We start from the raw sequence: 6,000 nt of genomic DNA, 5'->3' as shown, positions 1-6,000 counted from the left end.
CTTCCATCCTGCATACGCTTCTCCCCTAACTCTGAGCACCAGTCGAGTGGCCATACAGAGACTGCATACAAATACACAGCTGAGCTCAACTTTAGATGCCCTCCATAAATCAGATCCCCAAGCTCCGCTAGCAGACTTCCGGGAGTGGCAGACAGCAGCACAGCACGGGCAGAGATAGTAAGTTCCAGGCCTCCTCGGTGTCTAATGGCTGAGAATCTTTCCACTCCTCCTGGCCCAGAAAACAAGCAAGCTGTTAGTAAGCAGAAACTTTCCCTCCTCCTCCTACAGCCTCCCTGGCAGTAGGGAAGGTAGAGAGGAAATCCGGCGTGTCAGGGTAGACCCACAAAAATCAAAGAGAGAGAGGAAGAGTCAGATGGTGTTCTTATCTCAACAAGCCTCCAGGTCCATTTCTGGGCAGATCTTCCATCCCAATCCCATTTTGCCTCTGGATATGGTCCCTAAGTGTTCTCACTTCAGCCCCAAATCTTTGTAGGCAAGGAAACTCTTGTAGACAAAGGCTCTTTGCCACCCTCTTAGCTTATCATCACTCTGCAGACTCACCATGTGCCTTAGGTATACTCGGTGCTAGAAAGTGTGGTAGCACTGATATGAGTTACATGGTTTGACGTGTTGGTGGCCACGAGGAAAAGCTCACACCAAAATAAATAATAAAGAAATAATTATTAAAGTCAAGACCCCAAGAAGGCTGGAGGAGGAGGAGATGAAGAGGAGAAGGAGAGGAAAGAGAAGACGAGAAGTGGGGAGAGGAGGCAGAGGGGTGGGAGCGGGAGGGAGGAGCCAGTATGCACTGAATGACGCACCCCTCCTTGGAGGCAGAGAGGTCCCTGGGGAGGGGACTGAGCAACCCTGAGAACCCACTCGGGCCAGGGTGGGAGACTTCTCCTGCCTATAACCTCTTCAGCAAACTGGCTCCTACTGCAAGCAGGAACTTTAAATGGATTATCTATGTTTTTAGCGTTTTATTGAGGCATAATTGACATGCAATCAACCACATATATTTAAAGTACACAATTCGATGGGGCTTGACCTAAGTATATATCCGTAAAATTATCACCACAGTGAAGATGGCAAGCATGTTCATCACCCACAAAGTGCCCTGTGCCTTCCTCCTCTCCCTCCTTCCTGCCTTCCCAGGAATCAACAGATCTGTTTTCTGTCGCTTTAGATTTGTTTGCATTTTCTACAATTTTTAAATAAATGGAATCATACCATATGTGCCCAATAGTTTATTCCATTCCATCTCAGAGTTGCTTGTTTATCCACTCACCTGTTGAAGGACATCTGGAGTTTGGCCCATTTCGCTACACTATTACAAATAAAGCCCCTGTGAATATCTGCGTACAAAGCTTTCAATAGGCATGTTTTCATTTCTGTCTGGAAAGTACCAGCAGGGAAGTAGCCGGATCATGCGGTAGGGCCGGGATGAACGCCTAAGAAACTCCTGGACGTTTAGACACTTGGTTCACTATTTTAACTGCAGCCGTTCCAACAGGTAGTGAAACATCACTGTAACTTCCATTTATCCTTCCCTGATGACCGTTAACCCTCTTGTTCAAGGTCTATGCCCCTTTTCATATTGTTCAATTAGATTCGGTAAACTGAAAGCTGGCATCTATGTTCACAAGACATATTGGCCTGTAGTTTTCTTGTAAGATTTTTGTCTGGTTTTAGGTAGGAAGGTAATGGTAGCTTTGGAAAATGAGTTGAGAATTATTTCCTTCTCTTCAATTTTTTTGGATGAGTTTACCAGTGGATTGAATTTATTCAGTAACTGAATATCTTTTCATGTGCGTATTTGCCATCTGTACACCATCTTTGGTGAATACCTCTCCATTCCTTTGTCCATTTTAATTAGATTATTTTTTCTTATTACTGAGATTCTTTAAAATCAACTTTATTGAGAATCAATTTGCATATATTTCTATTAGGTTTGACAAATTTATTCTCCTGAATAAATAACACAATCATGATACAGAAGATGTCTATTATTCAAGAAAATTCAGTCTCCAGAAAATCCTACCATCTGGTGTGTGTGTGTGTGTGTGTGTGTGTGTGTGTGTAATAACAGCTATACTGAGCTATAACTTACCTACTATATAGTACATCCATTCAAGACATACAAGCCAAAGATGTTTAATATACTCACAGATTCCGAGCTCATTGCCATAATCAGCTTTAAAACATTTCAGAATATTTCACCAACTCATACACATTATCAGGCTCCAACCATTTTTCACTTCCACCTGCCAACCATTGCACAGCCACTAATCAACTTTCTATCCCCTGGAGATTTGCCTATGCTGCACGTTTTATACAAACAATCACATGAGTTGTCATTTGTGATACGGTTCTTTTGTGTAGCATAATATTTCCAATGTTCAAGCATGTTGTAGCTTTTATTAGTACTTCATTTCTCTCTATTGCTAAATAACATCCCATTGTGTGCCTAGAGCACATTTTATGTACTTGTTCATCAGTTGATGGAGACCTGTGTTGTTTCCATTTTGTTTTTGATGTTGCGAGTACTGATGGTATGAAAATGTGTGTAGAAATTTTTGTGTAAATATATGCTTTCATTTCTTTCAGGTGCATACTTCAGGGTGAAATTGCTGGATCACATGGTAATTCTTCATTTAACTTTCTGAGAAACTGACAAGCAGTTTTCTAAAGAGTTGTATCCTGTTACATTCCTAACAGACATGTTTGAGGGGTCCCATGTTTGCGCTTTCTGGAAGACCTTTGTCATCATCTGTTGTTACAATTATTAGTAATAGTGTTGCCATCCTAGCAATGTGATATGGTGATTCACTGAAATTTTGATTTGCATTTTCCTGATAACTACTGATGTTGAGCAACTTTTTATATGCTTCTTGGCCATTTTTATATATTTTACGAAGATTTGTCTATTTAGATCCTTTGTCCATTTTTAAATTGAGTTATTCATCTTTTAATATTCTATGCATTTATATATATTTTGCATATTTTAAATACATGTCCCTTATCAAATATATGACTTGAAAAACTTATAATGCTATTTTATTAGTTAGCTTTTCACTTTCTTGGAAGCATAAAACTTTTCATTTGGAAAGACAGAAGTTTTAACTTTCTTGATATCTTATTGTTGAGATTTAAGGATTCTCAAATATGTGCTTTACCAACATTTCCTCCCATTTACCCTTTCATTCTCTTAAGAGTATCTTTTGAGAAGCAAACATTTTAAATTTTCATGAAGTCTAATTTAACAGTCTGTTGTCTTGGTTATTCTTTTAGTATTTTATCTCAGAAATCTTTGCTTATTCTCTCATAAATGTTTTATCTTATATTTCCTTCTAGATTTTTTGCATTTAAACTTAATTTTTCAAAATTGTGCAAAGTGCAGCTTGAACCTTGTTTGCTTTATTGACTTATAGATATCCAATTGTTCAGCACCACACATTGAAAATTTTAAAAAAATACCCTTTATCTACTGAATTGCTTTTGTACTTTCGTCAGAAATCGATTGATCATATATATGAGGGCCTCTGGACTCTTCTGCTGAGATATATATACTTGTCTGTCTTGACACCAGTACCATGCTTTCCTGATTGCTGGGGCTTTTTTCAGGTAATGCTTTCCCTCTGAGTTTGTTCTTAAATTTGTTTTGTCTATTTTATATCATTTGCATTTCCAGTGAATTTTAGAGTCAGTTTGATAATTTTTCCAAGAAAGCTTTCTGAGAGTTTAACCAGGAAGGGGTTTTGCATTAATTTTATAAATCAATTTAGAAACATTTGACATTGTACCAATATGAGTCTTCCAACCCATGATAAAGAATATTTATTTATTTAAGTCTTGCTTAATACTTCTGATCAATATTTTATATTTTCCAGTGTATAGATTTTAGTATCTTTTGTCAGATTGTTATTTCATATTTTGATGCTACTATATATGCTATTATTTAATTCCAATTTCCACTTATTCATTGCTAATATATAAAAGAGTTGATTTTGTATACTCATCTTGTATCACATAATCTTGCTAAGCTAATGTAGCAGTTTTGCCAGCTTTTCATTGTAGATTTCATCTGACTCTGTTATCGGTGCTTCTTAACTGGGAGTGAATTTTGCCCCCTGAGGAAGCATGTGAGGCTGCCTGGAGACATTGCTGCTTGTCACCTTTTGGAGAGATGAGGGACAGTGTTATTGTCAGGGCAGCCGCTAGGCTGAGCCAGGGCAGCTACTCAACCTCCTACTGCAAACAGGGCAGCCCCCAAATCAAAGAATGGATGGGCCCAAAATACCCAGCAAAGGTTGAAAAAGATTGTTATGCACAATCACATCATCTGCAAAGAACACTGGATTTATTTTTATTTCTTCTGCTTACACAAGTCAGAAGCTCTAATGTTGAATAGAAACGGGAAACACAGACATGTCTATGGTATTCTTGATCTCAGAGGGAAAGCAGTCTTTCCCTATTAAGAATGATGTTCACTGTATATATTTTTGTGGGTGCTCTTTTTTGAAACTCTTCCTCTGTCTCTATTTAGTCAAGGTTTTTTCAAGAATAAAAGTTGATTTTGTCACATGCTTTTCGTATCTTTATTGACATGATCATGCAGGTTTTTTCTTTTACCTCAGTAATGCATTGATTGATTTTTAAATATTAAACAATTTTTGCTTTCTTAGGATAAACCCCTCCTGTTCAAGATGTATTCTGCTTTTTATATATTATTTGACTGAATTTAACAAAAGGTCTCAAAAAATTTTGCATGTATGTTCACAAGGAGTAGTGACCTACAGTTTACTTGTAATATTTTTGTCTAAGTTTGGTATTAGGGTAATATTGACCTCAAACAATCCATAGACAATTTTCTCCTGTTCATTTTTTTGTATCAGATTATGTAGGGTTGATGTTGTTTCTTCTTGAAATATTTAGAAAAAAATCGCAAGAGTCCATTGGAGTCTAAAGTAGAAAAATGCTTTGTAGACATGTTTTAATAATGCATTCAATGTTTTATTTGACCCAGGATTACTCTGGTATTTTCTTGAGTAAATATCAATAGTTTGTACCTTTTAAAGAATTTGTAAGTTTTACTGAAGATGTCAGGTTTACAGGGATAAAGTTGCTTACGGTATTCTTTCATTGTTTTTTTAGCATCTATAGATCTGTAGTGATATCACATCTCATCTCTGATACAGATTTCCCATCATTTCCTGATCACTGTGCCCCTTAGAGATAAATAAAATTGACAAACCCTAGCCAGACTGCTTTACATTTTGTGGACTTTTGTTTTGATCTTTGTTTTCTTTCCTTTTTCTTTAGGTTTAGTTGCCTTATTTTTTCTAGTTTTTTAGCATGAAAATTGAGATGGTTCTTTTGAGATTGCCCTTTCCTAGAATAGGTATCTAGTACTGCACGATAATTTCACCCCTAAATACGGCTATAGCAGCAACCCATAAAAACTAATATGTTATATTTTTATTCCATTCAAAATACTTTGGGTTTCTTCCTTGATCTGATGAGTCATTTAGAAGTGGATTACAGTACTTGGTTTCTAAATGTTTGGAGATTTTTCCAAACATCTTTATGCTATTGATTTATATTTGGTTCCACTGTGGTCAGAGAACATGTTTTCTAGAACTTGAATCATTTTAAATTTACTGACCCTTGTTCCACCTTCCAGAACATGACCTATCTCGACAATACCCAGAGCGTGGTACCACTTGACAGTCTTCGGTAGAAAGCCACCTCCCACCCAAGCCCAGGCTTCCATCTCTGAAAAAGTTTAATTATGTTTCCTGGGCACTTGAAAATGATACATTTTGGGGGCTATTGGTTGGAGATGCCCCTGACTGGGAACAAGCCAAGTTGGTTAACAGTGTTGTTCAAGTCTACTATTCTTCTGCTGCTTTTTTGTTTGGAATCTATTCATCAAGTTTAGAAAAATTTTTATGTATTGTACTTCCAAATTTCTCTTCTAACTCACCCTACCTCTTTTTT

Source organism: Heterocephalus glaber, unplaced genomic scaffold, assembly GCF_053883595.1.
Source record: "Heterocephalus glaber isolate CG9 unplaced genomic scaffold, H.glaber_assembly_v1.0 deba00001600, whole genome shotgun sequence".
Lineage (NCBI taxonomy): Eukaryota > Metazoa > Chordata > Mammalia > Rodentia > Bathyergidae > Heterocephalus > Heterocephalus glaber.
This window is presented reverse-complemented; position numbering follows the sequence as displayed.